Genomic DNA, 20,368 nt, shown 5'->3' with positions numbered 1-20,368 from the left:
CCTTAGAAATATTAGTTTCTAAACTAGGGATATTGAGATAATTTAGGTGATAGAGTCTTGTAGTAAGAAGTTTTTTCCCTTTAAGTTCCCTTTCAATCCTTTTTTCTTTTTTTTTTGATTAGGGAAGTCTCAGATAGGTGTTGGAATATCCTTAACACCTCTTTACTAATTTCTTTGCTTCTAAACTAGAGAGCAGACATCAGGGAGCTCATCCTCGACAGGCAATGCTTCCCAGAGAGAATTAAAAGCCTTTTTTTTTCCCCCCCCCCTCATTGTACTTATTTTTATGGCTGCCTTCTGTTCTGGCAAGTGATAGTGGTTTCCATTCATGGTAATTCTATCAAGTTTCCTTTTAAAATCAATTTCAAGGAAGGGAAACAGTGAGGAAACATGGCAATTTTAGCCAGATGTAATATGAAAATAGTACATCTGTGTGTGGATATGACACAAATCACAATGTGGCATATGTTAATATGGAAAACATAATGAAGATGGGCTCACATGATGAACGTTGGGGTTAAAGAAATCCAGTCCAGTTGTCTTATTTTATGGCAGAGAGAACTGATGCCCAGAGAGGGCTAGAGATAGCCTACAGTCTTACAGCCTTGGTTTCAGAGCCAAGAGCAAGAGAAGGGCCCTGACTCTAGTCTTACACTTTCTGCTACCTGATATCGCCTTGCACCAATTTTGGTGTTCCTGCCCAGGTACAAGCAAAAGCATTTGGGAATGTTAGCTAGTTCTCGAGCTTTTTTTTTTTTTTTCCTTCTACTAACCTGCCCTGCATTAGAATGTTTGCCTTAAACTGGCCTGTGCTGTGGCTCTGAAGAAAAGTTTGCTAGAATGACAGACAGTGAGACATAGGATTAGGCCCTCATCCTGTTGTGGTTCTGATTCCTTCTGTGACTTGCCAGGAGCCCATACAATATCAGCTGATTGAGAAGAAAGAGATCCTTTCTCAGAATGTGATCCTCTTAGTCATATCCCAGAAAGAATTTGTATTCTCCCCTCAATGGAACTTGCTACTTCGTAACGTGGCCTGTTCCATTAATGGTGGTGAATGCATTCTGAGGATCTTCTGGGGTTGAGGGGAATGGCCCATAGCTCTGAAACTTCAGATGCCTACTTCCTGAGACCCGAAATAGCAGGTTGTTGAGGCCTCTGATTGTGGAATCTTCTGGGAGTAGGAACTGCAGTAATGCTTCTTCTGTCTCTGCCTCTCCTTGCGGCAGGTCTGGAAGCAGCCCTGCAGTCACTCGGGGATGTGATTGCCCCTTTTCCCCATGCTCTTGGCCTGTGGCTGCAGCTGAGATGCTGGGTTCTTCCACTGTGGGGCCCCACCTATTGTCTGTGTCTCTCTGGCATCCCAGGCATGTGGAACATAGACAGATGTAACCTCTCTGCTTTGAAAGTAAAGCAGTGGAGGGAACAAAGGCTCACTTCTTAGAGTATTGCGCCAGGACACATATTTCCTATGGATTTTTTAGATGCCACTCGACCCACCCCAGCCAATAATTGTCCAGAAACCATATACTAGCTCTAATGACATTTGTTCTTAACAGTAGCCCTTCGGGTGACTCGGTGATTGGCAAATCAGGAGATGAAAGGCCAGATGAGGAAGCTGGCTGGAGATCAATATCTCCCCTCAGTCACTATTTGGAAATGACAGAAGAAGCGTTTAAATAATGGTAATACAATTGCTCCACTTATTGAGCATCTACTTTGATCCAGGCACTGTCCCAACCACTTTATTTCTGTTGTCCTATTGAATTCTCTCAAACACCTTTGAAGTTAGATACTATAACCCTCAATTTTTCGATGAGGAAATGAGGCTCAAAGAGGTTAAGGTATTTGTTGAGGGCAAATAGCCAGCAAAAGGCAGAGCTGGGAGATTGGATCCTAGTTTTTTTTGATGCTGGAACTTATGGTCTTTTCAAAGTGCAGCGGCCTTTATAGAAATGCTGGATTATCAGGATTCTCTGGTCTTGCCAGAATTATACTATTTATTGATAACATTTTGGATTATAATTCATTAAATGAGAAACATTACACATGGGGCTAGGAGAAGATTAAAAGGAAGAGATTATGGCTGGTTTGTTTTTGAATCCTCAGGGCAGATGTCCCATTGTCTCACATCCACTAGACTGTGGGTGCTTCGAGGGCAGTGACCAGCACCCAGCATAGGGCCTTGTACCAGGGGCACTGCCAGTTGAATTGGATTTAGAATTATTTATATCCCTGAGCCCTGGAATAAGCACGCATTGGTGAGAGGGAAAGTCATCAGGAGCAAATTTGTGTTTAAGTTCCAAAAAACATTATTAATAAGTGTTTCGCATTTTTAGGTATTTTTTCTTCCGTGTTATCTTTTCCATTCCAACATACACCCTAACTGTAATTAAGTCATTTTGATAATACCATCTTACATCCAAGTTTTCTGCCTCAGTTCAGTTCAGCTTAGCTCAGTTGCTCAGTCATGTCCGACTCTCTGCGACCCCATGGACTGCAGTATGTCAGGTTTCCCTGTCCATCACCAACTCCTGGAGTTTACTCAAACTCTCATGTCCATTGAGTTGGTGATGCCATCCAACCATCTCATCCTCTGTTGTCCCCTTCTCCTCCCGCCTTCAATCTTTCCCAGCATCAGGGTCTTTTCCAGTGAATCAGTTCTTTGCATCGGGTGGCCAAAGTATTTCTGCCTCTAAGTGTCTCTCTATTCAAGCCCAGTTTATCTCCCATGGTCCCGCCAGGACAAGGAGCATCTTTCCTAAATGCAATCCTGATTATACTTTTCCTTGGAAAAAACACTGTGTTCTGACAGAACCCTGTGAGGCCCTCTTCCCCCTTGAAGCCGGGGGTATTTTTGATTGCTCTCTGTCTCAGTGCGTAGTGCTGTATTTCACACAAAGCAGAGACTTAATAGTTTTCGTTTTTTAACTGATAACTTTCCCTCTTAGTGAAATGTCCTTCCCTTTTTTCTTAATTAAAACACATTTCTACTCGTTCCTAGGACTGTCTTGGGTCAGCTTCCTTGAAGCAGAGCCTGAGATGGGGATAGTTCTGCGTGTGGGTCGTTGAGGTAGTGCACTCAGAAGGAAAACCTGTGAGGAAGTGAGGGGAACAGGACGAGGATGGGGCCAAGAGGGACTTTCTGCTGAAATCTGACCTCAGTTTTACCCCACAGGGGGGAAGATCACCTCTGGACAGGCTCAGGCCTTTTCTATTCTGAACTAGTCAGGCACTGTTGCGTCTATTTTGTTTCTGTTTGGTGGGGGCTGGACGCATAATGTCTCAGCCACTGGCAGGCCAGGTGGCTTCTGTCTGCTGCAGGTAGTTCTCTGAAGGAGGGCACAGCTGGGATCCCCTAGCAGCCAACTGAACTTCTGAGTGATCAGCATGTAAACCTAGTAAGGAATTGCTGGGTCTGGGGCGCTACAGTATCCATTTCCAACACCAAGAGCAAATATCACCTTCCCTATGACTCCCTGGGTGGAGCTTAAAAAAGGAATGATTTTTATTGTTACCAACATAGAATTTGCTGCCTTGTTCAACATTTGAGTTACATGCTTAGTCATGGAATTAACTGAAGCTTTGGAAGCCAGTCACGTCTGGGATTCAGAGCTAGCTCTGCCCTTCCTTGCCTTTGAACATCCCTATACCTCACTGAGCTTAGTTTCTGCCTCACAGAATTGTTGCAGCACCCCATGAGCTATGGACACACAGCACCTGGCCAATAGGAGACTCAAAAAGAGTGGATTCTATACATGAATGAACAACTTGCAATGAATTTTATGCTTTTCAAAGAGTTGTCAGTTTCCGCCTTTCTTATTACCCACACTCCATGGCTAAAGAAACAGAGTGGATAGATCTGGTCACTTGCAGAAGGTAGCGGTCCGTAAATGGCAGGGCTGGCTCTTATCCTGGGACTCCGCTAAGGAAAAGCAGAGGTAGATTTTGCTGGATTTTTGCCTGTAGCCATCACTTTCAGCTCTAGGGAAATCCCAGTGAAAATTAGACTGGAGCCAATACTTTCTTTACTTAAGGCAGACCAAGAATAGACCTAATATGCATTGGGCACCTACCATGTGCCACACACCGGGGTAGGCATTTTATACCTAACCTCTTTTAATCCTCATAACCAGGTGGGAAGTTTGACCCCAATTTAGTAGGTGAGAAAAGCCAGCCAGTTGTTGAAGTCCCACATGTTGTTATGTGGAACCGCAGGCTCTCTCTTCAGAGATGGGCTGCCTTCCTGAAGGCAGGAGTGGTGGCTCTTGCATTTGTCCTCTGCTGGAGTCTGACCCAACAGCGGCTTTTCCAGCCCTCACGCCATGCTGCTTACTCCCTTGGTTGTGTCTCCACCCCTGCCAGTGTGTCTGTGGATGGTATTTTTATTGCTGTGACGCAGAACTAGACTCTTCCCAGGCTAATGCCATCTGTCTGCCCAGTGGACACTGAAGGCCCTTCATAGCACATACCATCCAGAGGCACATTCCAGGCATGCATTGCTCAAAGGTAGCATTGTGTGGGCCCACATGTGTGTGCTTGCCCAGGCATGCCAGGCCCCAGGTGAGGCCCCTGGGATAAGACGGTCTGTCAGAATGAGTCTCAGGAAAGAGACTAGGGTGGTTGTTCCTGTTGTCTGTTCACAGACGTCTCTGTGAGGTGCCTTGCTGCTGGAGGCTGGGAGTCCCCTCTGTGACAGTCAGTGCCCGTCATTAACTGGGCCACTCACACGTTGCACCCCACTTACTGAGCATCTGCTGTGTGTCAGTCAGCCTTGTCCCTGAGGAGCTCAAAATCTGATGGGAAACATACAGAAAGTAAAAGACCATTACAGTTTAATTTGTAAAAAGATGAAAAATTGTTCACAGTTTACTGTAGCTCTTGCCGCTTCCTAAGGGTGTGGGGTAATCCAGGCTCGGGAAGACCCTTTGAGCTGGAGCCTTCGCTCTCTTGTAGGTCCTTCCCTGTGGGCTCAGGCAAGGTTAGCTACTCACTCTTGCGTGGTTACACCGGGGCTGGCAGATGTCACTTCTGTTGTAACCGTCCACCTACTTGTCACTGTCTGCCATTAGATTATGAACTGTTTGAGAGACTGAATATTGCCTAATCTTTTTGACTTTTGGAAGCAGTATGGTTTTGGGATCAGAGACACCCAAATTTGAATCCCAGAGCTGTTAATTACTAATTCAGGGTTAGGACAAGGGTGAAGACCGTCAGGCACTTACCTTGGGTGCGAAGTTAAAAAGGGGCATTGGCAAACTCAGTAATCAAGGTAAATAATGTTTTAGTGCAATATTTAAAATCAACATTAATGTAAAAAAATCCATGATGATCTAAATTTTAGGTAAAGACAGGACCTGATACAGAACTTGCATGACTTCTCAATTACCTCTGTGTAATGTTAAGTTTTCATTAATTTGGATTAATTTCTGTGTTAGTATTGACTTCAAAAAATGTTTCCTTCAAGGAGCTCATGTTCTAATGGAGTAGGTAGACATGTTCACAAATGAACATAATATACTCTAAAGGAATGGGCAACATACGTGTGCAAGAGGCACAGTTCACCTCTCAAGGTTGCTGTGGCTGCTTGTAGGGTGGATGTTGGGAAACACTGTTGAGAAGTGACATTTGACCTGGGTTTTGAAGGATAAGAAATCAACAGCTGTGTGAGAGGTGGATGTGGAAGGAAAGCAGAGAGAATTGCCTGAGAAGAAGCAGAAAATCATGGAAGTGCTGATACATCTGTTGTTCAGTCACTAAGGCATGTCTGACTCTTTGCAACCCCATGGACTATAGCATGGCAGGCTCCTCTGTCTTCCACTATCTCCCAGAATTTATCTCAAATTCATGTCATTGAGTTGGTGATGCTATCTAACCATCTCATCCTCTGTCACACCTTTCTCCTTTTGCCTTCAATCTTTCTCAGCATCCAGTCTTTTCCAGTGAGTTGACTCTCTGAATCAGGTGGCCAAAGTATTGGAGCTTCAGCTTCAACAACAGTTCTTGCAATGAATGTTCAGGGTTGATTTCCTTTAGGATTGACTAGTTTGATCCCCTTGCAGTCCAAGGGACTCTCAAGGAAAAAAAAAAAAGAGTCTTCTCCAGCACCATAATTTGAAAGGATCAATTCTTCAGCACTCAGCCTTCTTTATGGTCCAACTCTCACATCTGTACATGACTACTGGAAATAACATAGCTTTGACTATATGGACCTCTGTCTGCAAAGTAATGTCTCTGCTTTTTATAATAATACGTAGTCTAGGTTGGTGATAGGTTTCCTTCCAAGGAGCAAGTGTTTTAATTTCATGGCTGCAGTCACTGTTTGCAGTGATTTTGGAGCCCAAGAAAATAAAAACTGTTACTACTTCCACTTTTTCCCCTTCTATTTGCCATTGAGTGATGGAACCGATGCTGTGGTCTTAGTTGTATTAATGTTGAGTTTCAAGCTAGCTTTTTCACTCTTCTCTTTTACCCTCATTAAGAGGCTCTTTAGTTGCTCTTCACTTTCTGCCATTAGAGTGGTATCATCTGCATATCTGAGGTTGTTGATGATTCTCCTGATATTCTTGTTTCTAGCTTGTGATTTGTCCAGCCCAGCACTTTGCATGATGTACTTCACATGTAAGTTAAATAAGCAGGGTGGCAATATACGGCCTTGTTATACTCCTTTCCCAATTTTGAACCTGTCTGTTGTTCCATGTCTGGTTCTAACTGTTCTGCTTCTTGACCTACATATAGATTTCTCAGGAGACAGATAAGGTGGTTTGGTATTCCCATCTATCTGTTAGACTAGGGAATGTCTAATAGGTTGGCTGTTAGTTTTGGTGGGAGTTGTTCAGTTGATAAGAGAAATCATAATTTCCATTCTGGTTGTGTTTCAAAGAGCATTCAAGGGACGTTTCCCTGCAGGCAATTAGAGATCCTGAGAGTGAGAATAGAAGAGAGGTTTTGGAGTCAGAGCTAAGAGGTAGGAGGTAAGGTCATGAAAGAATGCTTCTCAAGGGAATGGTGTGGGCTGTCTGGCCCTTTACAGAGAAACTTAGCTGACCCCTGGTCTATTTCAGAGCTAGTGTGCGTAGAGTTCCTTATGTAATTATGTCATTCAACCTTTACAATATTCCTGTGTGATAGATTTTATTAGTTTATCATCTCTGATTTTAGACATGAGAACCTTAGTGAGGTAAAGTAACTTGTCCAAGATTACATATTATGAGAGTCATTGAAATCTAGGACAGAGTTGAAGTCAGAGGAAATTGTCAAGGGAGAAAGTAGAGAGACTTTGTTTTGACTCTCTTTCAAAAAGGTCGCAAGTTCCTTGGGAAGGCTGGTGAAAGCTAAGGCCATCATTTCTCCTCCTCTGCCCCAAGCACATATATGTGTAATATTTTTCATGTAATTTCAGGTGGTTGATGACTTCTGAAGTCACCTGTGATATTGTGACATAGGATAAGAAATACATATTTGATCTTTGTCCCAATTCTGGTACAGAACTCCTAAAACCCTTGGAATATCCTCAGTGATAAGAGTAATAAAGGTGTCTTAATATTTATAACAAACTCCTTTCAACCATGCCTGAATTTTTGTTAATGAGATGATTCTGGGAAAGAACCTAAGGCTGGGGCCTGGTTACCAGCAAAACCAATCATGTGATTATAAGATTAGAACTTCCAGTCACACCCCGCTGACCTCCAGGAAGGGAAAAGGAGGGGCGGTTGAATCTATTGCTGATAGCTAATGATTTAATCAACCATTGTAACAGAGCACAATCAGATAAAAATCAGAAAAGAGAATGGTATCGATTTTTAAAAAAATAAATGAGGATGAATCTCTATTGACATACCACACTCCATGGTTTACCTTAGGATTCACTCTTGGTGTTGTGCATTCTATGGGTTTGGATAACTGTATAATAATATGTATCAACCATTATAATGTCATACAGAGTGTTTTCACTGCCCTAAAAATCCTTTGTGCTTTCTCTATTTAACTTTCCTCCACCCTGTCCCTGGTAGCAACTAATCTTTCTATTGTCTCTATAGTTTTGCCTTTTTCAGAAGGTCAGTGTAGCCTTTTCAGATTGGCTTTTTTCTCTTAGTAATATAAATGTAAGTTTCCTCATGTTCTTTTTGTGGCTTCTTACAACTGAATATAGGGTTGGCCAAAAAGTTAATTTGGATTTTCCTGTATGATGCTATGGAAAAACCTGAACAAACTTTTTGTCCAGCCCAGTAGTATTCCTTTGTCTGGCTGTACCACAGTTGGTTCATTCACCTACAGAAGTACATCTTGGTTGCTTCCCAGTTTTGGCAATTATGAATACAGTTGCTTTAAACATCTGTGTGCTGGTTTTTATATGGATGTAAGTTTTTACACCTTGTATAAATGTTAAAGAGTGTAGTTGCTGGATTGTATGTAAGAATATGCAAAAACCAACCAATCTGTCTTCCAAAGTGACTTACCATTTTGCATCCCTACCAGCAAGATATGAGAATTCCTGTTGCTCCACATCCTTGTCAGCATGTGGTCTTGTTAGCCATTCTAATAGATGTAGTGTCATTTCCCTGTTGACATGTATTGTGGAGCATCTTTTCATATGTTTATCTGCCATTAGCATATTTTTTTGGCCCATTTCTAAAGTTGAGTTTCAAGAGTTCTTTGTATGTTTTTGGTTATTAGTCCTTTATCAGATGTGTCTTATGCAAATGCTTTCTCAGTCTGTGGCTTGTCTTCTCATTCTCTTAATTTTGTCTTAAAAATGAAAGTTTTAAATTTTAATGAAATGCAGCTTGTCAATTATTTTCTTCATGGATTTCATTTTTGCTGTTATAGTTAAAAAGGCATTACCATATCCAAGGTCGTCTAGGTTTTCTCCTATGATATCTTCTAGGAGTTTTATAGTTCTGTACTTTACATTTAGGCCCATGATTTATTCTGAGTTGATTTTTGTGAAGGTTGTCAGGGTCTTAGTGTGGCTTTAATTTTATATTTCTCTTATGAAAAATGCTGTTAAGCTTTTTTTTCCACTTATTTCACATTTGTATATTTAGTTTTATGGAATATTTATTCAAGTCTTTTGCCTGGCTTATTTGGGTTGTTTGTATGTTTTATTAATTTGTAAGAATTCTTTATATATTCATTTTTTTCGCTACATGGATTTCCAGTGTTTCAGCACCATTTGTTGAAAAAACTTTTCTCGTTGAATTGACTTGGTTGATACCTTGGTAAAAAATGAGTTGGTTCTATATGTATGAATCTTTTACTGAACTCTCTATTTTGTTTCATTGATCTGTTTGTCTGATGTCAATACTACCTTGTTTTGATTATAGTGGCTTTTTAGTGAGTCTTTAATTCAGGTAGTGTAAATATTTCAACTTTTCTTTTTTTTGAGATTGTTTATTTTGATCATTCTAGGACTTTTGCTTTTCATATACATTTTAGAATCAATTTGTTAGCTAGAATTTTAACTGGGATAGCTTTTTGTTTATCTATCAACTTGAAGGTATGGATACCTAACTCTATTGCCTTTTGGATCCATGAACTTAGTGTTTATCTCCACATAATCAGATTGAGAAAATTTCGTTTGTCCTTAGTTTCTCCCTTTTTTCTATTATGAATTGGTGTTAAATTTTGTCAAATATCTTTTCTCATCTATTTATCATCACATGATTTTTCTCTCTTATTCTGTGAATGTGTTAATGAAATTAATTGACTGATAAACTGATATTAATGCCTGCATTTCTGGGATAAACCAGTTGGTCATGATATGTTACTATTTTTGTATACTGCTTAATTATATTGATATATTGTTAATATTTTGTTAAAGGTTTCTACATGTATGATCATGAGAAGTCTTTCTTGTTTGGTTTTGATCTCAAATAATGCTGCCTTTGAAAAATATTTTGTTTTATTTTCTGAAAGAGTTTTTATAAATTTGGCATTTATATTTTCCTTAAATAGTTGATGTAATTCATTGGTGAAGCTATCTGGACATGGAGTTTTCCTTTTTGGAAGGATTTTGATAATGAATCAAATTAAAAAATAGATATGGTACAGTTTGGTTTTCTAGTTTTTCAGTTTTGGTAAATTATCTTTTTAAAGCAACTTCTCCATTTATCTTAGTTTTCAGATTTGTTAGCATATAGTTGTCTATTTATGTCCCCTATTATTCTTTTTTAAAAAATTTATGAATTTATTTATGGCTGTGCTAGGTCTTCATTGCTACATGGATTTTTCTCTAGTTGCAGCCAGTTGAGGGTGCTCCTCTTCATTGCCGTGTGCAGGCTTTTCATTGTGATGGCTTCTCCTGTTGCAGAGCATGGGCCCTAGGGAGCGTGGGCTTCAGTAGTTGCGGCAGGTGGGCCTAATAGTTGCGGTTCCTGGGCTCAAGAACATAGGCTCTGCAGCATGTGGGATCTTCCTGGACCAGGGATTGAATCTGTATCTCCTACACTGGCAGTGGATTCTCTACATGGAGCTACCAGGGAAACACTCCCATTGTCCTTTTAATATCTGTCAGATCTGGACTGAAGTCCATTTTTCATTTCTTATGTTGTTACTTTATGCTTTCTTTTTTGTGTGTTATTAGCATTTTATCACTTTTATTATTTCTGATAAAAAACCAGCTTCTGACTTTTAAAATTTTCTCTATTTTTGTCCATTTTCTATTTCATTGATTCTGTTCTTACTTAAAAAATTTTTTTCTCCCCAAGGAAGAGTTTGCCACTTTCTGGAACTTAATTTATTTGGATTTCTATATGTTGTCACTTCTATGATGTGCTTGTAAAAAACTATGATTTGGTAGTACACCTGGCTTGTTCATGTTATGGTGGGAACAATAATCTCTTCTAACTGTCTACATCCTCTCTAACTGGAACTGCATCCATCTTTTAAATAAATATGCTGCACAATGAGTATTATTATTTCAGTTGAGTTCTTGTGGCAAAGCCCTGCTGAACTTTCAACACCAGTGAGTTCTCACTTACCATCCTCCATATCCCTTCCCCACCACATCAGTCACTTGATTGCTGAGTCTTAAATACCCATAGAACGTGCCAGACTCAGCTTTTGTGTGGGATTCAAAGAGTTTTCAGGAAGAATAGTTTTGGTTATTAAAGAGAAGAGTCCAGGGAAGCAAATGCTGGTATAATGGTGAGAACTGGGTGCCCTCTAATTTGTGGGCTTTGTGTTTTGAGAAAGAATGAAAACTTCTAGCCTGTGACACATCCTGGCCAGGACTTGTTATAGCAGCTAATGTTTATCAGCCATATTGTTTTTCATGTCCTGTTTCAGGCTGTCTGCAGTCTTGTCTCCAGTAAGGGGATGGGTCATGGCAGAAGTGGGTAAAATAGGAATAATAAAACCTATCCTGCAGGGCTGGTAGTGATGAAATGAGGTAATGTCTGTGACACAGATGGCATGTAATAGATGCTTAATAAATGCAACCTCTTATTACCTTTAGTTAGAAGAAAGGGGCTCTCAGAATTGAGGATGTTTTTATTTTCATGTAGAGACTGCATAGGACTGTTCAGAACTTGTGTAGCTTGTGTTATTTGTGTAACTCAATTTAAACCTTAATCCTCTCCCCTGCCTGATTTAAACCTAGTTAGAGAACTGGTGGGGGTATGCTCAACAGTAGGCTATATTCCTCATCGACCTTGGAGACACCTGCATAAAGTTCATTAAAGGGAAGAAGGAGTCAGGAGCATAAGCTTGGTCCTAGTCTTAGGGGCAACGCTAATCCTTTTCTTAGATCTCTCTTCTGCTTCAGCCCTGTGGATTCCTGTCTTTGTTATTAGAAGAGAGGGCGCTGTGTGTAAACATCTTGTTGTTGTTCAGTCACTAAGTTGTGTCCAGACTCTTGCGACCTAATGGACGGCAGCATGCCAGGCTTCCCTGTCCTTCACTATATCCTGGAGTTTGCTCACATTCATGTCCATTGAGTCAGTGATGCTAGCTAAGTATCTCATCCATCTATTTAATTTGCTCTGAAATAATTTGGTGTTGAGATCGGGATTTCAGAGATCTGCACTCTTGTGTTTATTACAGCATTATTCTCGATAGCAATATATGGAAACAACCTAAACATCCATCAAGAGATGAATAGATAAAGAAAATGTGGTGTGTATACACACACACACACACACATAATAGATTATTGATCAGCCTTAAAAAAAAGGAAATTTTTGACATTTGTGACATGATGAATGAACTCAGAGAACAGTATGCTAGGTGAAATAAGCCAGTCGCAGAAGAACAAGGGCTGCGTGATTCCTATTATGTGAGGTATTTAAATTAGTCAAAGACATAGAAGCAGAGTAGAATGGTGGTGGTCAGGGACTGAGGGGAGGAGTAAATGGTGATTTGTTGCTCAGTGGGTATAATGTTTTAGTTATGTAAGATGAATAGGTTCTAGAGATCTGTTACAACATAATATCTGTATTAACCATACCGTACACTTAAACATTTGTTAAGAGGGTTATCTTAAGAATTCTTACCCCCCCACCCCACACACACACACAAAGGACTAAGGATACTTTTGGAGGTGGTAGATATGTTTATTATCTGATTGTGTATGCATACAGAATATGTGTATGTATGTGCCTATATCGCAGGTGTATGCATATGTCCCAACTCATGGCATTGGATACATTAAGCATGCAGTTTTTTTGTACATCAATTATATTTCTGTAAGTCTGTTAAAAATAAAATAATTCTGTGATGCTGAGTCTATTACCATGTAGCTTTAAGATCAATGTGTTAGAGTGTGGCATGAGGGTAGGAGAGAGTTCTGCTACTTGTTAGGGAGCAACACATATCTTTTTTGTCCCCCTCCTTCTTAAATCTCTTGGCCACCTCCCACCCCATCTCACCGCTCTAAGTTATCACACAGCACCAGTTTGAGTTCCCTGAGTCACATGGCAAATTCCCACTGGCTATCTATTTTACATATGGTAATGTATATGTTTCCATGCTGCTCTCTTCATTTGTCCCACCCTCTTCTTCCCCCACTGTGCCCACAGCTTTGTTCTCTGAGTCTGTCTTTCTATTGCTGCCCTTCAAATGGCTTCATCTTTCTAGATTCCAAATATATGTATTAATATATGATATTTGTTTTTCTCTTTCTGACTTACTTCACTCTGTATAATAGGCTGTAGGCTCATCCACCTCATTAGAACTGATTCAAATGCATTCCTTTTTATGGCTGAGTAATATTCCATTCTACATATATACCAGAACTTGCTTTATCTATTCATCTGTCAGTGGGCATCTAGGTTGCTTCTATGTCCTAGCTGTTGTAGATAGTGGCCACATGTTTTGGCTAAGTGGCTGACATCCGTGGGTAGAGGCAAAGTCTTCAGCTGGAGCTCTGACCATAGTGTCATTTCAAGGTCTTCCCAACTTAGGGATACCTCCTTTCTCTAGACCCGAGGCTTCTGTTTTTCTTAATGTAATAGGAAGGAAATTTTGGGCCACTAGAGACAGAGTTCGGTCTCACCCAGTTTTGTTCACTGTAAATTCAACTCACAAGCAGTATCCTGTTCGATGGTGGAAGTCTTCAACTGCCTGCAGGATCCTGGGCTCAGAGCTCATGGCAGTGACCAAGACAAGGGTTTGTCCTTGTAACTCAGTCTCTCATGGTTGAAGTTGCCCCCAGCAAGGAGAGGAGCCTCCTGTGACCATTTTCAGTATATGCTTTGGTACAGAAATTGTGGACTCAAGGTAAAATTCAATTAGACTTTATTTTGCTTCATCTGGGGTAAAGGGAAAACTTTCTCTTTATTTACCAAGATGAACATTTCAGAAGAGCAGAAAACACGTCTGAGATCAGAGAAGGTCTGTGTGTGGGTTTGGTGGATGGCACCCCACCAAACAGTGGGTGCAGACATGCTGATATCTTAGAGGAAAGGGGGCTTACCTTGGGTGTATTAGTTCCCCATTGGAAAAGACTTTGATGCTGGGAGGGATTGGGGGCAGGAGGAGAAGGGGATGACAGAGGATGAGATGGCTGGATGGCATCACTGACTCGATGGACGTGAATCTGAGTGAACTCTGGGAGTTGGTGATGGACAGGGAGGCCTGGCGTGCTGCGATTCATGGGGTCGCAAAGAGTCGGACATGACTGAGCGACTGAACTGAACTGAACTGAAACCCCTAGGGAGGAAGAATCCTATCAAGGCTGGTGCCAGGTGTTTCAGGCACTGAGGGATTTTCTCAAGACTGTCGCCAGGGTACATGGTACCATAACTTCATTAGGCAGCAGTTTCAGGAGGTTTAATGGGGGCTGACAGTTGCGGCAGTATGAACAGCAGCATGAAGCAGGGTTGGTGGCTTTGAGAACAAAGCCTCTGCCATAGTTCAGTATGCTGTTGCTGGCGGGTTCTGGCTGCATGGTGGCAGGAGGCACAATTACATGACTTGCCACCCAGCAGAAGCCAAAGAGCTGACAAAGGATGATGCACACAGCAGGAGAAAAGGAAACTGGTGAACACTATATGGCAGTGGGCAGGACCTGATCATGTGCCCATGTATGATCATCTTGCTCCATTGGCTCAGAGTGGAAACTTTGAAAAGGGTTTTATTAATTTCCTAGGGCTGATGTAAAAAAAAAAATACCACAACTGTGTGGCTTAAAGCAGCAGAAATGTGTTCTCTTACACTTCTGTAGGCCAGAAATACGCAGTCAAGGTGCTGGCAGAGCTGCCCTTCCTGACGGCTCTAGGGGACAATCTGTGCTTGCCTCTTCCAGGTTCTGGTGGCTGTTGGCGTTCCTTGTGGCTGCCTTACTGTCAAGACTCTACTTCCGTCTTCCCACTGCCTTCTCTGTGTGTGTTTCAAATCTCCCCATGCCTTTTTCTCATAAGGATACATGTCATTGGATTTCAGGCCCACCCAGGTAGTCCAGGATGATCTCATCTCAGGAATTGTAGAGTAATTACCTCTGAAAAGACCCTTTGCCCAAATAAGGCAGTGTTTACAGCTTCCGGGAGTTTGGTGTGGACATATCTCTTTGGAGACCACCAGTCCCACACACTGAAGAGGGACAGGGTCAGAAGCCTAATAACGTCCCGTTGAGGACTGCAGCTGGAGGGGTGGTCCTTTTATCTTGTGCTGCTGGGTCTGGCGTTATCCCCCTTTTCAAGCCGACAACTGACTTGATCCCTTTCTTGGCTCTGTCCCTCTAACACAAATGGGCAATGACATACCACCACCTAAAATCTTTCTTTACCTTTTGATCAAAGAGCCATTTGCTACTTTTTATGAAGCCTTGAGGCCCTGTCTTTACCAGATGATTAACATATAATACATACTTGTGTGCGTGTGTGGGTATATGTGTTCAGTGATTGTTTCTTGTGGCAAATGACTTGGGGGACCAGCACCTTCCCCATGTCTCTGGGCTCACTGGGATTCTTTTCCCCTGTGTGTAAGCATCTTCTGGCAACATTCGTATTTTGGGGCCAAAACCAGTGAGCTGGTGGTAGGAGGAAAAGGGACAGCTCTGGAGTCAGACCTGCATTGAATGTAACCTGATCCACTTGGCCCTGCTGTGGCACTGTGGCCATGTCACTGAGCCTCTCTGTTTCCTTGTCCTGAGAAAACAGATAATAATTTCTATTTCTTTGATTGTGGTGGGATTAAACGAAACAAATATATGTGTGGCACCTGGCACAGAGGAGATGCTTAATAGGTTAGTTCCTTTTATCCTTTATTTTCTCTCATTTGTGTGTCTTGAGAAATCACTTTTCTGTCCCCCAAAGCATAACTCACTTCTAGTACTTTAGCTCCGAAGACAAACATACAAATTGTTCAGCAGCAACCAATTTTGTGCCATGGCAACCTGCTGTCTTTAATTATCCGTCTTACCGTGTAACAGCTGTGGGGCACTTGGTCTGGCCAAATGAAATTGAGCCTTATGACGTGCTCCAGATGTGGAGGTGTTCTGCCAGGTGTTTATTTTGAGTATATAATGTGGCATTTTAGTACATGCGGTCTTTCTCTCTCCCCTGCCCCTCCTTCCTCCAACTCCACCCCAAATGTTCTTTTAGAAAAGATCTAGGCTCCGGCCCTCAGCTCCAGACCTGGGCCTTAGAGCCAGAGTTTTGAATTTGGAGTCTCTTTAACCTGGGCTTCCTTCTTCTGGTGGGGTTCCTCAGCTCCCTGGAAACTTGCTCTGTTAATTAGGAAAACCACCGCTACTGCTTTGAAAGGAAGCCATGCAATGCCCTGGGCCTTGCCACCTTCTGTGTTCTGAGTTTTCACTTAGTGACTCTACTTTCTGAGCAGGGACTGGGAGGCAGCACTTCACTTTCAAACTGTGGCTTGAACAATTAAAAAATATATTATTTAGAATCTAGGAGGCCAGCCTCGAACTCAGTATACCAAGTGGCTTTCTCCAACAGCTCTGGACTGAATACCTGTTCTTTCTCATGCTGCAGCTGTCCTGGAGCCCTGCCTGGACGTGGAATCTGGCTATTACTGAGTAAGAATGGGGTAGCTGCTGGGAAAGTGCTGCCTTTGGAAGTGGAAATGTGTTTTTGGAATCGTCTTACTTTTCTATAATCTTTGTCTATTTGAGAGAAGTCCTTTGGATCGTTGACCTCCCCCTCCACCCCAACTCCCACCACCTTTCCATTTTTGCAAATTTTTGACCAAAATCTTTGGGGTAATTTGTTGAAAGAATTGAGCACATTTATACATAAAAATAAAAAGAATGAAGTAATGCCATTTGCAGCAGCATGGATGCAACTAGAGATTTTCATACTAAGTGAAGTAAGAGAAAGACAAATACCATATGATATGACTTATATGCAGAATTTAATATAAATTAAATATTAAAGTGAACAAGTGAACCTATCTGTGAAACAGACTCACAGGCATAGAGAACAGACTCATGGTTGCCAAGGGGGAGTGGAGTGGGAGAGGGATGGATTGGGAGTCTGGGGTTAGTAGATGCAAATTATTATAAATAAAATGGATAAACAACAAAGTCTTGCTGTATGGCATAGGGAACTATATTCAATATCCCAGGATAAACCATAATTGAAAAGAATATTCAAAAGAATGGATATATGAGTATAACTGAGTCACTCTGATGTACCACAGAAATTAACACAACATTGTGAATCAAGTATGAATGAATATGAATATTCACACAAAGTCGGTTCACCAGGCCTATCTGTGCGTGCTAAGTCACTTTAGTTGTGTTCGACCTATGGGCCCGTCAGGCTCCTCTGTCCATGGGATTCTCCAGGCAAGGATACTGGAGTGGGTTGCATGCCCTCCTCCAGAGGATCTTCCCGACTCGGGGGCTGAAATGGCAGCTCCTGTATCGCAGGCAGATTTTTTACCACTGAGTCACAAGGGAGGCCCACACCAACTATACTTCAATTAAAAAAAAGAACAAATTTAACTGATGGTGGCTGGTATGAAACTGGGTTTAGGTCATCATTTAATTCAGTTTCACCTTGATGATTATTTTTTGATCGCTTGCCGTATACCAGAAACTTTTCTAAATGCTGGGAGAATAATTGCAAGTAAAGCAAAGTTCCTGCCCTCATGGAGCAGGTAGGGAACAAAATCTGGTAGGGAACAAAAATAATAAGTAAAATGAATAAATATATGCTATTTTTAAGGTATGGTAAATGCTAAATGAAAATAAATCAGAATGAGAGAATAGAAAACAAGGATTTGTTCTTTTAGAAAACTTCAAAACAGTAGTTTGAGCAAGGTAGAAGTGTATAATTTTTTTCTCGTACAAGATCATGCAATCCACTGCTGCCAGTCTAGCTCCCAAATCATCAGACACCTAGCACCTTTTGTCCTCTTGTTCTACCATCTTCATATGTGGCTCGCATATCCTGGCTCTTCATGGCCGCTTCAGCTTCACCCATCATGTCTGCATTCTAGCGGGAAGGAAGAAAGGAAAGGAGAAGGGAATGGCCCTTTCTTGAAAAATATTTTCCGGAAGTTGCCCATATTACCTCTATTTTCATTTTCTTGGCCAGATCTTAGTCACATAGCCACAAGAGAGGCTGAGGAAATGTTTTCTCTGTTCTCAGTAGGCACATGCTACTAGAGTCTTTTTCATAGAAAAAAATAGAAAAGTAGATGTTGGCAGATAACCATAGGTGGTGAAAAAAGACCTCTCTGAGGAGACATCATTTGAAAAGAGACTAGAATGACATGAGTTTCATCCAATTCGTGCCATTAATCAAATCACCTGAGTGCCTTCTTTGTGCTTGGTATTAAAGATGTAAAGATAAATAATAATACATAGTTTTGTTCTCAATGCTTGCAATCCAGAGCAGAGGTGCCAAAACGGAGGTGCAGGGCAGCATCTATCAGAAGTTGAAATTTGGCTGCCATGTGTATTAATAATTAGGAAATTTCACAAGGATCTGTTCTTTTAGAAAATTTGCAATACAGTAGATCAAACAAGGTAAAAGTGTATAGATTGCTAACTCTTCATAAAAACTTCAAAAGATCTGATAATATAGGGTCTATATTCTCATATGGGCTTCCCTGGTAGTCCAGATGGTAAAGAAGAGAAAAGAAAGTCCCACAGTTGTGTCTGACTCTTTGCAATCCCATGGACTATAGCCTGCCAGGCTCCTCTGTCCATGGAATTCTCCAGACAAGAGTACTGGAGTGGGTTGCCATTTCTTTCTCCAGGGGATCTTCCCAATCCAGGGATCAAACCCAGGTCTTCTTCATTGCAGGCAGATTCTTTACCAACTGAGCTACAGGGAAGCCCAGATGGTAAAGTATCTGCCTGCAATTCAGGAGACCTGGGTTCAATCCCTGGGTCGGGAAGATCCCCTGGAGGAGGGCATGGCAACCCACTCAAGTGTTCTTGCCTGGAGAATCTCATGGACAGAGGAGCCTGGCGAGCTACAGTCCATGGGGTCCCCAAAAGTTGAACCTGACTGAGCGACTAATGGCCTCATCGCATTTCATATGACTGGATCTGAATAACTCGAGCTGGTCAAGAGCATTCCAGTTTGCCCCAGTCTCCCCCTTTACAACCTCAAAGAATGTTCAAACTATTGCACAATTGCACTAATCGCACACCGTAGCAAAGTAATGCTCAAAATTCTCCAAGCCAGGCTTCAACAGTACATGAACTGTGAACTTCTGGATGTTCAAGCTGGATTTAGAAAAGGCAGAGGAACCAGAGATCAAATTGCCAACATCTGTTGGATCATCAAAAAAGCAAGAAAGTTCCAGAAAAACATCTACTTCTGCTTTATTGACTACAACAAAGTCTTTAACTGTATGGATCACAACAAAATGTGGAAAATTCTTAAAAAGATGGGAATACCAGACCAACTTACCTGCCTCCTGAGAAATCTGTATGCAGGTCAAGAAGCAACAGTTAGAACCAGACATGGTTCCAGAAGAACAGACTGGTTCCAAATTGGGAAAAGAGTATGTCAAGGCTGTATAGTGTCACCCTGCTTATTTAACTTATATGCAGAGTACATCATGAGAAATGCTGGGCTGGAAGAAGCACAAGCTGGAATCAAGATTGCTGGGAGCAATATCAGTAACCTCATATACTCAGATGACACCACCCTTATGGCAGAAAATGAAGAACTAAAGAGCCTCTTGATGAAAGAGGAGAGTGAAAAAGTTGGCTTAAAACTCAGCATTTAAAAAACTAAGATCATGGCATCCAGTCACATCAGTTCAGTTCAGTTCAGTCGCTCAGTCGTGTCTGACTGTTTGTGACCCCATGAACTGCAGCATGCCAGGCCTCCCAGTCCCATCAGTTCATGGCAAATAGATGGGGAAACAATGGAAAAAATGACAGACTTTATTTTCTTGGGCTCCAGAATCAGTGCAGATGGTGACTGCAGCCATGAAATTAAAAGATCCTTGCTCCTTGGAAGAGAAGCTATGACAAACCTAGACAGCATATTCAAAAGCAGAGGCATTACTTTGCCAACAAAGGTCTGTCTAGTCAAAGCTATGGTTTTTCCAGTAGCCATGTATGGATTTGAGAGTTGGATTATAAAGAAAGCTGAATGCTGAAGAATTGATGTTTTGAACTGTGGTATTGGAGAAGACTCTTGAGAGTCCTTTGAACTGCAAGGAGATCCATCCAGTCCATCCTAAAGGATATCAGTCCTGAATAACACTGGAAGGACTGATCCTGAAGCTGAAGTTCCAATATTTTGGCCATCTGATGGGAAGAACTGACTCTTTGGAAAAGACCCTGATGCTGGGAAAGGTTTAAGGCAGGAAGAGAAGGGGATGACAGAGGATGAGGTGGTTGGATGGCATCACTAACTTGTTGGACATGAGTTTGAGTAAGCTCCAGGAGTTGGTGATGGACAGAGAGGCCTGGTGTGCTGTAGTCCATGAGGTC

The sequence above is a fragment of the Budorcas taxicolor genome, chromosome 8 (assembly GCF_023091745.1).
Source record: "Budorcas taxicolor isolate Tak-1 chromosome 8, Takin1.1, whole genome shotgun sequence".
Taxonomy (NCBI): Eukaryota; Metazoa; Chordata; class Mammalia; order Artiodactyla; family Bovidae; genus Budorcas; species Budorcas taxicolor.
Note: the sequence above shows the minus strand (reverse complement) of the source record.